The 15,867-nt window shown below is 38.3% G+C and overlaps 1 long non-coding RNA gene across 1 annotated transcript; it reads left to right on the forward strand.

Moving 5' to 3' along the window:
* The first annotated feature begins 2,982 nt into the window (after window positions 1–2,982).
* On the forward strand, window positions 2,983–15,022 carry LOC310736245. Its single transcript, XR_014536496.1, has 3 exons — window positions 2,983–3,061; window positions 3,193–3,346; window positions 14,383–15,022. It is a non-coding gene; the product is annotated as an uncharacterized lncRNA (long non-coding RNA).
* Window positions 15,023–15,867: the final 845 nt, after the last annotated feature.

Below are 15,867 nucleotides of genomic sequence, written 5' to 3' on the forward strand. Positions count from 1 at the left end.
CATTCTCTCACCCGCCTTGTGGAATGCACTTTTCATAGATTTGCATGTTTTGCATAAAATTTGGATAGTACTCCTTAATTTCCTTGTTATTGTATAACTGAGCTGACATGAAAAAAAAAGACATTCAGCTCTCTACAGCTCTCTAAGCACCTGATTCAACTGTCTACAAAAGAAAGTCAAATAGATCTCCAGATTAGATGACTGGGTATGACTGGCTTGGGCAAGTTATCCAGACTTCAGAGTAGACAGCTTCTCTGTGATCTATTCATTCCCTTTAGGCTGTAACTGTATGGAGTTCTCTCCGGCTTGAACAAATCAACTTTGAGCTCTAGCAAAAGGGAAAGGACAATTCCCCTTTGAAAAAGCACTGAAGCAAACAGAGCATCCATCACATCCAATCCAGGCCCATTTTCCAATGACTCAACCTTGACCCAATTCTGTGGGCATTTATATACAAGGCAACTTTTCACACATTAATAAGATGCTTTTAAGACATCATGAGGCTTTGGCAAGCTAACAGGCCACAGTGGCAAAACCCCTAAGCAATGATTCGACAGCAGCGGCAAACAAGTGCAGTATATACATTAAAGTATTTCTCCTTGTAAAGTGTCATTGGGTGACAGAGACCAGCTCTTTTAAAATCCTGGAGGTGGATATTAAAGTAAACAGTATTTTTCCAATGTCTCCACATTCCATCAAGCCTCTTTTGTATTGAAGTCAGAAAAAGGCTTGGAGTGATAAATGTGCGTCTTTATTGAACATGTAGGTAAATATTTAGCAATTTGGGACAAAAATCAAAAGGAGTTCAGGGGAAATAGTGAAAGGCACGTGAAGATAAGCATGAGAGACACAAAACACACTCTGTTTATAGCTGTACTATTGAACTTGCAGGTGCCATAGAACTACAGTTGGCAAGTATGTACAAAATGTATCAGTTAAGCAAAAATGTGACAGTTCTGAAATACAACAGTGAACAGTGAAAACTTTCCACCAAACTATAAGCACAACAACACATTTTGCAACATGACTACAAACCAAAAATCTCAACAACAAACAAAACCAGACAGCAAAGTATGAACACACAACAGCCAAACCCGAAAAAACAGCAATACATTCAGAAGTATAGCAGGAAATTTGAAAACACAACAGCAAATATAGCGTGACAACAAAACCAGAAACACAAAAACAGAATATTCTGAAGCAAGACCACAGATTTGGAAACACAGCAGTCAGACCAAAAACACAAGAAATTGAGCAACACAACAGCAAACCCAAACAAAAAAAAATACAAATAAAACACATAACAACAAAGCAGGAAACAAGAAAGCAAAACAAAAAACACAGCAACAACACAACAGTTAAGTCAGAAACAGGAGAGCTAAGTAAAAAATTGAATGATCAAAATCCAAAGTGTAGGTCTTTATTGAACATCTCTTGCTCACTGCTGCTATAAAAACAGACATAAGAATCACATATTTTTAGTCTGTTATCCAGTAAGCGTAGCAAAAACAACGTCAAAGAGGGAATGAGACGCTGCATCAACAATGCTATGAGAACGCTTCCGCGTTGTCCATTAATAGAGCTACAACACACAACATCAAGCTACATAAAGTGCATCAAGTGCAATCTAGTGCAAACAGTGCAGACAAAAAAACAATGCAGACAGAGAACACATAACAGTGTGGGACAAAGATGCATAACACAAAATGCAAAATAATGCCGACCAGTAAATATGTATATGTTACATATGTTGGAGTTAAGCAGCAGTTATGAAACTGCTAGACAAAATCTGCACATAAAGCCAAAAAAGTTACTTTTATAAAAAAAACTTTTTTTTTTTTTATGTTGTCTCAAATGCTTTTTGCTTCATTTGTCTATCCTTTTCAGCCAAATTGTATTAAATGTAACTACTGCTTTAGCTAAAAAAAAATAAAAATAAAGTTTCCCATATATCATTTTTCATCATAAATAGCTAAACTGTACATTGGCACCTCTGCAACAGGGTTGTTTTTTTTTTTCAACAAAACAAAAAACAACAGTATTGTGAGAAAAATAGCTTTTTTAGTCAGTACCCAATCTGATCTGCCCTACGGAATAAACGGTGACACATTTTGGAAGCATGAAAATATTCCAGGAATGTCGCCCTCTTTTACTGGCATTGCTCTTGAAAAATTGTTCCTCTGAACATAGCACCCAAATAGCACAGCAGTCACTGCCACCCAATCACAGCCATGTTCCCAAAGATAAAAGACTCACGTTTCACAGCCTTATTAAAGAAACATTGTAAATCAAAAATTATGTGCATATGTTAGTCACGGGATGCCATGAACAGAGGAAACCTGAGAAAGTGTGTGAAAATTTGGGTATTGTCTGCATCCCAGGGACGTCATCTAGCAGACCCAGCAACAGATTTTATTGTCTCAAATTTGTCTCAAACCTTCATAGTGTGTATATACTCTGTTTTGTAGTATATCTAATCACATGCATCTGTGTAAATTACGTATCTGAATGTTGCTCATCAGATAGAAAATAAGAAAGGGGAGAGTTTTTATAAATCTTTGTAGTTTTGGTCTGATTATCAATCTGACAAATTTGTTAAAAAAACAAAAAAAAACATTAAACATAATGTTTGAAGATAAATTTATATAAAATTCAAAATGAATGTGTCTCATAACATGGCATGCCACAGTGAAATTAAATATTTTATTTACATAATTTATATATAATTTAATTTATTTCCATTTTATAGCCATAGTTATTATTAAGCATTTAAAAGGACTTGTTTGTAAGCAAGGAATGTTATATAACTGAATTGTTCTGATTTCTCATTAGTCTGGATGTTCAAACCAGAATGAAGGTAAGAAAATTTGAAATGGTACTGGCAATAGGATGAGCTCTCTCTCACCCACACGCACACACACACACACACACACACACACACACACACACACACACACACACACACACACACACACACACACACACGCACACACCAGTCCCACGCTTCTCAGTGATGAGTTACACTTCAGTTACCTCTGTGATGGGAACGTGGAATTTAAACGTGAGTGTGGGCGTGAGAAGAACCGGCGCAAGTCGCCTGGACACTCGCTTTGTCAATATTAGGCTGTTGTCTTCACACTGTCAGTTACATATTTCCAAGTGAGCTTGGTGTTTGCTTTGATTTGTCTTTAGGGATGGCTGCCTCCTTGCACAAATGGAGGAAATGAGCTCTGCTTTACTGCACATCCCACTTGGGTTGGAACCACGGCAGCTTCTGCTACGGTGGACTGGAGATGACTGTGATGACTGAGAACCTGACTGAAGAACAGTCTTACTGTGCATGTAGGTAAGTGTGCTAAAGGAATGTGGTATGGGCAGTGACCTGCATGCTTTGACTACCTTAGCCTAAATAGATGAGGAAACAGATGCATTAAAGTGAGATATTAGATAATTGCAGAGTGGACACATCACTAGTTTCAGTACCTGGAACACGCAAGATTTATATTTATATTTAGGGCATTTTAAAAAAGGCATTTTCTAGTATGATATACATTTATCTCATTTATACAATTAAACGGCTGAGAAATGTGTTCTTTTTAATTAGATATATAATAATGAGATAATGTAAAATAATACAAATTAGATTTAAGTTACATATAAAAAGACTGCAATAATTGCACTGCAACTTTAAAGACAGTTAAAAATTCAAGATAATTCCTTTAAATTTATCCAGAGATGATGGGGGCTCTCACTGAGACAATATGAGGAAGAAACCATGAGAGGAACCAGGCTCAAAAGGGAACCTATCCTCATCTGGGTGACACTGGATAGTGCGATTTTAACTAATCCTCTTCTAAATTATGAGTATTATGAGTTCAAATAGGAAATTCATTACAGTTGTAACATAAAGCCTATTTTGCTAAAATAAATAAATAAATAAAAAACTGTTCCCTGATGAAGACTCTCCCAAATATGTTTATAGCAATGAAACTTACTATCTCCAAACTGTATGCATTCAGCAAGACATATTTGACAGGATAAGATGAAAACATGGTTATATGATTTGTTCTTTTCTATATTATTCGCTACACTGAACAGTAAATAGGAACTAATTGTAGGAAGGAATGTTGTGAGAAGGAAACAGAAAAAAAGATTGGACCATGTGTGCTATAGGGCTGATCAGAAGGATCATTCAAACCAGAGCTGTTAGCTATACCAGGTCATAGGAATTGAGAATGTTAAGCTGTAGTTTTGTCGCTCACTACTGTCACTGAAATTAAGACTCTACACCGCCTATTGGTTCGTTGGTTGCTAGTCTGAATCATTAACTAGCATAATATACTATGATAGCAACCAGAACATGGGATTGGACACCATGTACCCTTCCACTAGCCTACTAGGATAACTAATAAAGACTTGTCCACCCATGCTAGTGAATAGCATGCTCTTGGAGAAAGTGTGTGTTTCCCCTTATTTACTCTTCTGTGATTTCACACAATCCTTAGATGGCAGCACTTTAGAACTTAGATACCGGTTTGCTTAAATTATATGCTTGTGCATAGGGCTGAGTCAGGCTGTCCTCGGAGGAGAAGAGATTTACTGTCAGAAATGTCTGCCCAAGGTCTTTTGTTTTAAATTACCTGAGATATCCGGCTCGTCGTCAGTCATCTTCTCTCTCTCTCTCTCTCTCTCTCTCTCTCTCTCTCTCTCTCTCTCTCTCTCTCTCTCCCCCCCCCCTTAAACTCTTTCATGCGATTCTCTGCAGATGTAGCATGTTCCAAAACGTGTTTTACTCTTGCCTGTCATTCTCACACATTCAAATACTTACACGTGAGCTCAATTGTGAACTATGTCTCAGATAAATCACATTGCAAGCTGTCATACATTTATTGTAGCTACAAAGCATGCTAACTCTCTCCAGATGCCTAATTGACAATGCCTTCTTTATTCAGCCCAGTGCTTAAGGCCTTGTGCTGTTTTCTTCCTCTCACATATACTAAAGCTATTCAATTTCCTCAACACAAACAGTCTGCCTCTTATACTATCCATGCCCATGTGAACAATTAACATTCCCTCCACAGCTTATTGTAGCAAAAAGAAAAAATCCCAATTAGGTTTATTGCACCCTGCATTACATTGCACGTTCTGTTGTAAATGAAGCGCATAAAATTACAAAGGCAACAGTGTTTCCTGAGAAAAGGTTCAGGCGACAGGATAGGGAGGCATCCTCTAAACACTAAAACAGGATTGCACATAAGTCAGAGAAACCCTAATTGACCTAACCCTTTCGTTCATTCACAAAACCGGATGTCTAGAAACCATTTGCATGGCTTTCTGACTCTCTCTCTCTCTCTCTCTCTCTCTCTCTCTCTCTCTCTCTCTCTCTCTCTCTCTCTCTCTCTCTCTCTCTCTCTCTCTCTCTCTTCTCTCTCTCTCTCTCTCTCTCTCTCTCTGAGCATGACTCCCTCATCATCTGCCTGCAGGTTGATTTTGTCAGCATGTCTGTCGTTGGTTCCCACTTATGGTTTCATGTGATTTCCTATGAAGTCCAAACGACATTAAGCTATTTTTATCAATAGCTGCCCGCCTATTGTCCCTCCTAACCTCAAACCTCCTGTCTCCTTTGCAAAACTGAATGCAGTTCAGTAGTTTATCCTGAGCTTGCAGAAGTAAAACCGGTCAGCTGACTCTCGGCTTGTCTGTGGTGTTCGTGATCATGAATTAGTGTTAATATTAGCAGGAGTAACAAAGAGACAAAAGGAAACAGGAACTCACGGCTGCAGACAATCTGATAAATTATACAAAAAAGGGGCAGAAAAAAGTAAATTGAAAAGTTAATAATACGACAAATGATATCATCAATGAAATGCAGACAAACTTTTTGTGTTGTTGTTAAATCCCACAGGATGCAATTACATGAAACTTCTCATTACACCAAATCTCACAAACGGCATCTACTTTTTAGCTTTTGTTTGAATTTGACACAACGAGCAAGCAATAGGAAACTATTTAAAATTGAGGTAAATGTTTTATATACCCTTGCCGGGAGTGGCTTACCCTATGGCAAAACAACTGTGTTTCAACTTGTCACTTTACCGACCTGGGTTAAGTGTATTGCACCAATGTAAACTGCACACTATGAATAAATCCTAAAGACAAAAAAACGTGCTAAGAAAAAGATCACCAGAGTGAATGACGGTAATATTTACTGTTTGAGTCATGCCTGGGTGTTTCAGAGCTGCTGGAATTTACTTGCAGTTCTCTGTATAATTGGATCTAAATGCCCTTTCACACACTTTGCTACCTTTTGGGTGCAACCTGCAAAGATATTCTACTGTGACATAAAATATCTTAAAGTTTTATTCAAGTTTATATGACTTGCTCTAAAAGATTTTTGGTGATACAGTCCATGTAGCCATTTATTGGTCACAAGCTGGCATATATAGCAGGAGATACTGTCATCTGGTATTTTTTTTACAGGTAAACTAATTAAATGCAATACAATAATTTACATGTAATACATGTTCCAATATGCATGCAATTAACAATCAATTTTGAGCAATGATTTCTTTAGCTTTCTTTTTTATTTTTGCAGAAAGTGCGTATTTTTTTAAATTAATTTTAAGACTGATTGTTTTTAAACCCATTTCTTTCACATGACAAGTCACTATAAGAGCCTGTTTGATTAGAATTGTGATAATACAGCTTTTAAAAAAATAATAAGCCATATTTCAATCTTAACCAGGAAGTGAAGTAAAACAATAGGGTGGCTCTTTGAGAAAGTTAATAGTCATGCATAGACTAGCAAAACAAAATAAATCAGCAAATAAGTTACAAAACACTTCACCAAAGAACCCACTTTAAAAAAGATAGGAATGATTTAAATGATCCCCTGGGTCCATGGTCACAACTAGCAATGCAGACATCAAAGTCTGGACGATAATCCTGGAAGATATTTTTTTAATAAACATGCCTTAATTTTAAACATCGGGCACTTTTGCGTAAAGCTAACGCTCATCTAATTTTGGTAAAAATACTCACAAAAAAACAGCAATTACATTTTTATGAAAGAGGAAAAATGCGAAACAATTAGCAAAGTAAATAGATAAAGTAGATTATTTGTAAGATTTCTACTCAACTATTCTTTATTATAGAAGTTTACTGGCATATTTTATATTGAATTCTATAAGAAATAGTCATAAAAGAAATAAAATAAAATAAATTAAATATTTCTATTTTTCCTTCCCGTGGGCTCACCACCTGCAGGAGGGACCGTAAGGGACGGTGCTGTGAGGATTGGGCAGCAGTCGAAGGCGGGGGACTGCTTAGACTGCTGCCCCCGCGACCCGAATTACGGATAAGCGGGAGAAAATGAATGAATGAATGAATTTCTATTTTTTTGGGTGCTGAAATATAAATTGGGTAGTTAAGGATTAACAGCTATTAGTTCAGTAAAATATACAGAGCTTTTTCTGCAGAAATGCGAGGGTAACAACTAAAATTACAAATTGAAACTGAATAAAAACTGAAGTAGTGCAACCACTTTGGTTGTACATTAACTAGAAGACTGTTACTACAATGTGACCCTCACTAAAATTTTTATTTTGGTAATGACTGTGATTGTGTCTACTGGACTGCTGGAAAATTCAGCTGCTTATGTGACAAAAAAGACAAGTGGAAGCAGCCAGTGGCCAGCATTATCAATTAATAAAATAAATGATAAGAATAGACTAAACAAACAATAACAAAAAGAGTCCAGTGTGGTTGTAGGCCGCAGTCACATTCCTTAAGTTAAGACCAGGAGGTCGGCTCAAGCAGCTCATTTCCCCAGGTCATCGTCTTTCACAGGGACGCGCCGCATCAGAAGGGCCTCCACTGGAAATCAGATCCAATCAGATGTTCCCAAGGCTTTGAGAGGGCCGGTAGAAGTCCCCCTATTTGATATTTGATCAGATTTGCCAGGCTCTCTAACCCCCACCACAGCTCAGCCACTCTCTTTTCCCCTGCTTAATGGGAAGTAAAAGTCAGTAAGCCTTGTGGAATTCAGGACTCCTGTTACATGAGCATGTGCTTGCCGTCTGGACAAGGGTCTTTTTTTGCTCCCTCTTTCTCCTCCTCCCCCTTTCTCTTGTCCTCTCTCTTTCTCATGCCTATTTCTCTCTTCTTTTTTTTATCAGTGCACTTAGCCAAATGTCACTGCATGCAACTGCATTAATGTGTGGGCTAGACACATGCCTCGATAAATTGTTCTTCATTGTGTTCTCAGTTGTCATCTCATTCATTTCCAAAGTGCTACACCCTTAGGTACCTGGTGGAGCATGTCCCTGGCTTGCAAAAGTGCAAAGTTTCATAGAGTTATTGAAAAAGATTGCATGCCAGAGGTGCTATTCTAAGCTATCTCAACATAAAGGAAAACTAAAAGCTCCCACCAATTATATAGGTTAACTGACTATCAAATGTGACAAACCATCTTGGCTAGGTTTATTATTGAGTTTAAGGTGTCAAAGTAAACAATGTAATACTTTTGTACAAAAGATTATCTTTCTTTGTATTGGATACTAAAATTCAGTACAGTGCATTCATTGTCATAGGTTGTAAAAAATGGCCATCAACCCAGGGAAGTTTAGATTTTCTATGAATGAAGAAAAACTGTTTCTAATGTAACTCTTCCGTGCCAAAATGTGAGAAGTTCCAGCTGTAGGGTTGAATACAAAAAGATAATACAAAGTACATAGCAGCATACTGAAATCTGTATACAACTGAAGCTACAAATCACTTAATCGAGATTGTGGAGTGGGGCTTTTAGTAGCTACAGAAACATGATGTTTCAGTATTATTGCTCTCAAGCAAAGACTAATTAAAAGTGCCAACTGCTGTCATCAGATGTTGGATGTGCAGCTGATCTGCATCACTGAATACACTGATTGTGCCAGATAGTTATACATATCCATGCATCTCAGCCTTTGCCTTCTTCCCCATGTGTCCCTGATTAGCAAGGCTGTCTTAGATAAAATTGCTTCTGCTCTCCAGACATCTCCACGCACACCCATAGATGAGGACAACCTGAAGTTCAAGTAGTCCTGTGCTGAAGGATGCATTACATCATACGCCACCCTGGACATCCAGACCGTGCATAGCTTAGGTCATGTGATTTACCTTGGCACAAGGCACAAGTTGCAGATTATTGATAGCTTGCTCTGAATTTATAAAAGGTGACCTCCGCATCTTTCAAAGTTAGAGGATTCATTGTTTAACAGACACTCAACACAGGATCATTCATTTATTCATCTTGAATAAGCACTTTTCCCCATACATTGCTTGACCAATTGAGGACTACAGGTGGTTTCTGAAAATATTCTTGGGTGTGAGGAAACAAGGACAGGCTTTAGAATCCATCACAATTATATTTTTTATAAATAGTGCAAGTGGGCCACCATACACAAACCTACAACAACAAACCATTTACTGTGAGGCCATTTTCTAGCTGCCCATGGGCATAACGTCTATAATATTGCTGACCCCTCACCTCACCCCACAGAATTGCTTCCTCTGGCAACACTGTGACTTTCATTTGTAGTCATTGGACTGTTTTAGGCTGAAGTTCGAAGATGCTTTTTAGAGGGGCAACTGGAGTGAGCACAAGCTGAATAACTTCCGGCCACTTCAATTGCAACCGAAGGAGCAGAGTTGAAAGGTCATGGGTAGCTGCAGCTCTGCAGGAGCCATGCATCTCAAAGAGGAGTAGGGTGTGTGTGTGTGTGTGTGTGTGTGTGTGTGTGTGTGTGTGTGTGTGTGTGTGTGTGTGTGTGTATGTGTGTGTGTGCGTGTGTGTGTGTGTGTGTGTGTGTGTGTGCGTGTGAGAGTGTGTGTGTGTGTCTGTGTGTGTGTGAGAGTCTGTGTGTGTGTGTGTGTGTGTGTGTGTGTGGGGGGGGGGGGGCATATTTGCTTAACCCTAAGTAATATGTCTATATGCAGGGATATACAGAATGCACAAACTCAAGTCAGAACAAACACATACAGGGTGGACTTGTTAGTTAATTTTTATTACACTGAAAAATAACTGCCTCCTTAAAATTGCATACATGCGAACTGTATTTGCTCAACAGATTAAATGCAGGGTATAAGACAATGACAAGCCCTAGCTGTCCTCTGCACTTAGTTGGTGATACTACTAAATGAATTATATAAACCCCTTTTTTTAAATAACCCTTTGAGAAGCTTGCATTTGTGACATCTCACCTAGTGATTGTTATGAAGACTGTCACACTGTATTAGAGATCAGTAAAGAGATGAATGATCTGCTTGTGGCATACGTTTGGTGCATGAGAGGGACTGATTCATAAAGCACACCGGACAGAGGAAGGAAGCATGGCCACCACCACTGCTACCCTTACTTCCTTTTTTCTGCTTTTACTGACAAAAAACCCTACAAAGTTGTGGAAGTGGAAAATAACCATCAGGTCCCAATGGTTTACTGACATGTGAATGTCTTCTCTTTGTGGGTTTAAACCAGCAGCAGGTCCAATAACAGATGCAGAAACATAATATTCCTCTTTCTGCAGACAACCACATGCACACACACAGCAACACTGCAAGTCTTCCCTTGTTAGAGGCAGGATCTTATCTCATTGATCCAATCAGAAAGCATGTGTTTCTGAGAGAACGACCAGTCGTGTTACTGCTCTTCTGACTGGTCCACCAATCCTCACAGACTTTCACCCCCACACCCCCAAAGCTTTCGCCATTCACAAAAAGCTCAAGGCACCTTTCTCATGTCTCAATTGTTCTTCAGTGAAACTATTGTGCAATTCTTTTAAAAGAATCAGGAACTGAAAAAGCTGAAAGTGCATACACCCAAGAATGCCTTTTTAACTCTTTAAATCTTTTGAAAAATGCCTGCAGACAAATGTTTTCTTCTTTTCAGAGCACAGTTGTCCAAAAGTGGTCAATGGTCAATATAAGCTCTGTTATCATTTACTGTTTTTATGCACTCTGTATAGTGTTTGGGCATCTTCATGCACCTAGGCTCTTTTTATAAATAATACAAAAAACATGACTGATTTGATCTGGTAAGAAACGATTTGGGGTGTATTTATGGTTTCTTCATACATCTAATGTTGCAAACAAATTCTTTATTTTTTTAATCTCTTTACATTAGATTCTTTATCTATATCCAAAACAAAATATTAATTGTCAACAATTTTCCAACCAAGCACAAAGACAAAAAGTGTCTGGGCTTATCACAGCAGCATGGGTGTTTACAACATCTATATAGCAACACATCTCTCTGCTTGGCTTCAGCTGAAGTGGGAAACTTCTTTAACTGCACTGTCAAGCACTTTTATGCAATTACAGTAACAACTTAAGGAACTGCTGGGTAGGGGGTAACTGGCCAGTATGGCTGTTATGAGAGGGTGTATTTCATAGGGTTGATGTGGGTGGAGGCTTGAGAAAGCCAAACAATCTTGGTGGGGGATGATTTCAAAGCCAAGCACTCAGCAATTCTGTAGGTGTTCTGTGCAGGCATACACTTGATCGCAGACAAGTTTGATGATTATCGTCCCAGTAAGTGAAAACTTGTTGTGCAGATCATGAGAAGCCCTCGGAATACTATATCTCCACAAATCAGTATGTAAACTTTTAGTAAGGAGGACCATATGTAGGAGAGGAAAGCAACAATAAAACGTTCTAACACAAAAGATTTATTACTAATGGCCCTCTTCTTACTTCTATTAGCCTTAACACTGTGTGTTTAAGAAAAGAATGCAACCAACTCAACAAAGTATGCCATCTACCCAATGTGGCCTTCACTGGAATCTTTGCATGTCAGAACTAGTTCAAAGTCTATCTCTAAAAGGTTTTTCTAAAAGAATTCAAAGAAATAAGAACTAGCCTTCTTTGCCCTGCTAACAAGGCTACCCTGGTCAGCTAGCTGGACTGCATGCTGCATGCTAGGCTGAGAGCACATGGTTCGGGGGAGAGAGCTTATGTGGGAGCATTACCCTTGCCTAGTGTGTGGGCTGGAAAGTCTTTGTTGTAGATTACTGTCCCATGAGAACCAGGAGCAACAAGCAGGCGGAGAAAGCAGGCTGCATGAGGGAGGGGTGTATACAGAGACCAACGTGCATCAAGCCAGGAATGCATGCTGCCCTATGATACACTCTCAAACACCAAACATGTGCAGATAGACACAAACACCCACAGACACAATACTCAAGTATAATACAGTAAACAACACTGATGAGGGAACGACATCAGAGGATGTTCCTGAACAAAAGGCAGTTGTAGAAAGTATATAAGACAAGCTGATTTTCCAGACAGATACTTATAACTGATGCTTGGAATTCCATCGGATTTGGGTCATGCTTAAGGTAGATTCAGGATAAAAAAAAAAAAAGTCAATGGAGCTGGCTTTGGTTGCTGCATGAAAATTCAACTGAACTTTCTATCGAAAGATCGAATGAACTTTCCATTGAACTGGGCTTTCTCTTCATTCCTTTGTAACTGATATTATCCATCAAACTTTATAACCTTTCCCACTCTCCTGACTTGTTGATGTTTGACACTTCACTATGCCATGTGTTGAATGGCTTGATGCAGGACAAGAAGTGTCTTGCTATGCCTTATGAGTCATAAAAGTTTATCCTCTGATATGCCATGCACAATAATTATCGTTCTGCTTGTATACTGTAGAAGTATCTTAGGAATTCTGGAAAAAAAAGTAGTTTAATCTTATGAGTGGGTCGATGGAGTGTGTGTGTGTGTGTGTGTGTGTGTGTGTGTGTGTGTGTGTGTGTGTGTGTGTGTGTATATATATATATATATATATATATATATATATATATATATATATATATATATATATATATATATATATATATAAATAATAGTGTGTGTGTGTGTGTGTGTGTGTGTGTGTATATATATATATATAAATAAATAATAGTGTGTGTGTGTGTGTGTGTGTGTGTGTGTGTGTGTGTGTGTGTGTGTGTGTGTGTGTGTGTGTGTGTGTGCTTGTTGCTGCACCCCATTGTTTTACCTGCTCTCCTGCTCACACACTTGTAATATTAATTGTAACTGTGAGTCCCCCCCACAACCACACACACACACACACACACACAAACAAACACACCCATCCCCCATTTATTCAGTTTATATTCCTAGCCCTCCCACACTCTCCAGTTCTTTTAGTGCAGTTGGATTAAAAGCGCCACCTTGAGGAATTCTATCTGGTTTGCACCTCTTTTATGATAATCCAGATCCCATAAAAAATGTAAGCAATATCGGTAATGTTAGCATTTATTTATTTTTCCTCGTCCGGTGCGACAGTTACAAATTATACAGTGAATTGCTCCCAACTTAACTTTCATCCAACATATGGTGAAATATGCTTTCTCAAAGATTCCGTTTCTAAGCTATATGAAATACAATACTAATAATACAACATAAACCTGCAATAATCTGTTGATAACAAATAAATAAACAAAGCAAATCATATATAGAAAGTAACAGCATGTTGGTCAAAATGTCATATTTCCTATATCATGGAATGTTTTAGTACCATGCAATGAAAGGATAATTCTTAAATTGCAGAAGACGTGAGCTGTGCAGATAAGTACTACATGGGTGTAAATGGTTATTGCATATGTTTGGAGATATGCTATGTATATCTATTATTGAAGCTGATGTTTCTGGGCTTATTCTTGTGAAACGTGACAAGGGGTTTACATCTGTCAGTTCCTGATAAGTACAAATTATTTGACACCCTTTCCTCCAAGGGTGTGTTAATGACTCCAAAGTGACATTGCATTAATGATGATGGTTAAAGTCTATCTAAACATTTCTAAAAATTAGAGAAGACACAGTTCCATTTTTTACTTTTCTGATACCAATAGTGATTTTTTTTTTACAGACAGTACAGACAACTATACTACTTTAAAACTATACAATAAACTATACAATGAACACTACATCAGCTATAATCTATAGTAAATAAATATATACTGTATATGTAAAATAGAATATATAGAGCATTAATATGTTTATTAATGAGAAATAAGCGTAACAGTGCAGATGCATACAGAAAAGACTGTTAAAAAAAGCTTACATTTACATAATTACAATATTACAGCAATAATTACAAAATATTTGAATAGGTAGATACTCGCTGTTGTTATAGTAACACAGGCAGTTTTGTTTCTGTTATTTCTGTTATGATCATGTCCTAATTTATTCTTGTGATTGGATTTTGTAAGAGATCGGATTTGTTTTATCTACATTGTAGGTACCAAAAATGTTTGAGGGACAAACACTGATGACATAGATAAAGGTCATAGATAAAGAGTTATATATTAATATTTGATATTTATATATTTACAGTTCACAACAGAAGCAAGTTCAAAGGAGGTTATTCTAGACTTCAGGAAGGGGTCAGTTGACCCTGCACCCCCACTCATCAGTGGCTCAGTAATAGAGAGAGTCAGTAGTACCAAGTTTCTTGGTGTACACATCTTTGATAACTTCACCTGGACTACCAACACTAACTCCTATGTGAAGAAGGACCAACAACGTCTTCACTTCCTGAGGAGGCTGAAGAGAGCGAGCCTCCCACCACCCATACTTACCACCTTCTGCAGAGGAACTGTGAAGAGTGTCCTGACCAGCTGCATCACTGTGTGGTTCAGAAACTGCAAAACGTTAGAACCCAAGACCCTACAGCACATATTAAGGACAGCTAAGAGGATCATAGGAGTCCCTCCCCTCTATCCAGGACATATTCAATACACGATGCATATGCAAAGCTTCTACCATTGTGAAGGATCCCTCTCACGCTCTCACTTTTCAAAAGCTTGCAATTAGGCAGGAGGTTCAGAAGCATCCGGATCCACACTTCAAGGTTCTGCAAAAGCTTATTTCCCCAAACTGTCAGAGCCGTAAACACCCTGGTGTCACCCATGACCTTGCTTCATCCTCCTTAACTGAGCACTTTAGACATTAATGATCACTACATGTACATTAACACTCACTTGCACTCAACCACTTTACTGTGCATAACAAAATGCACACTGGTCATTGTAGCACATCTGCAGACATCTGCAATCAGGGACTTAACTGTTGACTGTTTAATATAGACCTCCCCTTATTTAGCAAAAATATGCACACTGGATATTGCACACACTTGCACACAGTCACCTCTGACTGTGCACTTGCACTTTACACTTACATTACTTACATTTCAACCTCATTCATCACATCTACCTTATATTTATCGCACCTTAACTCCGCTATGTTTAATGTTTACTCTTTATTTATGTCTGTTTACTCTACTGTTCACTGTCCAAGCACATTGGTCCGTAGTAACGACATTTAATTTTTTTGTATATTGTGCATGTGGAAGAATGACAGTAAAGCTTGAATTGAGTTGAGCAGTTCAAGCAAGTTAAAGTGAGGAACAGTTAGCATAATGCTAGTTTTCTTTACTTGCACCATTAGTACCCATGGGAGAGATTATACCCAGTGGTTGGGAGGGAGGGGGGGGAGGGGATATCCCCAAAGGTAGTCTTTTCCTCCGCCTTTATTGTGTCATCAGTTAGCCTTTTTACAAAAACCAGGGTCAGCTGTCAGAGGTGAGACATTCAAATCGTCTCACTAACATTGAGGACATGTACAGGACAGGGAGGTGACAATGGTCATCATGCATGTTTTGGCTTGCTTCAAGTCAAGTCAGGTTTAAGAAACAGACCAGGTGCAATCAATCAAGAAGAGGCCACAATGCTGACCTGGGACCAGGTCCTTGTTTATTTTTAGCTAGCTCTACACTCATTTGTAAGAGACACATAGTGTTGCCAGGTCTCAGTAAAAGCT

Source organism: Silurus aristotelis (genome assembly GCF_946808225.1).
Source record: "Silurus aristotelis genome assembly, chromosome: 13".
NCBI classification, from domain to species: domain Eukaryota; kingdom Metazoa; phylum Chordata; class Actinopteri; order Siluriformes; family Siluridae; genus Silurus; species Silurus aristotelis.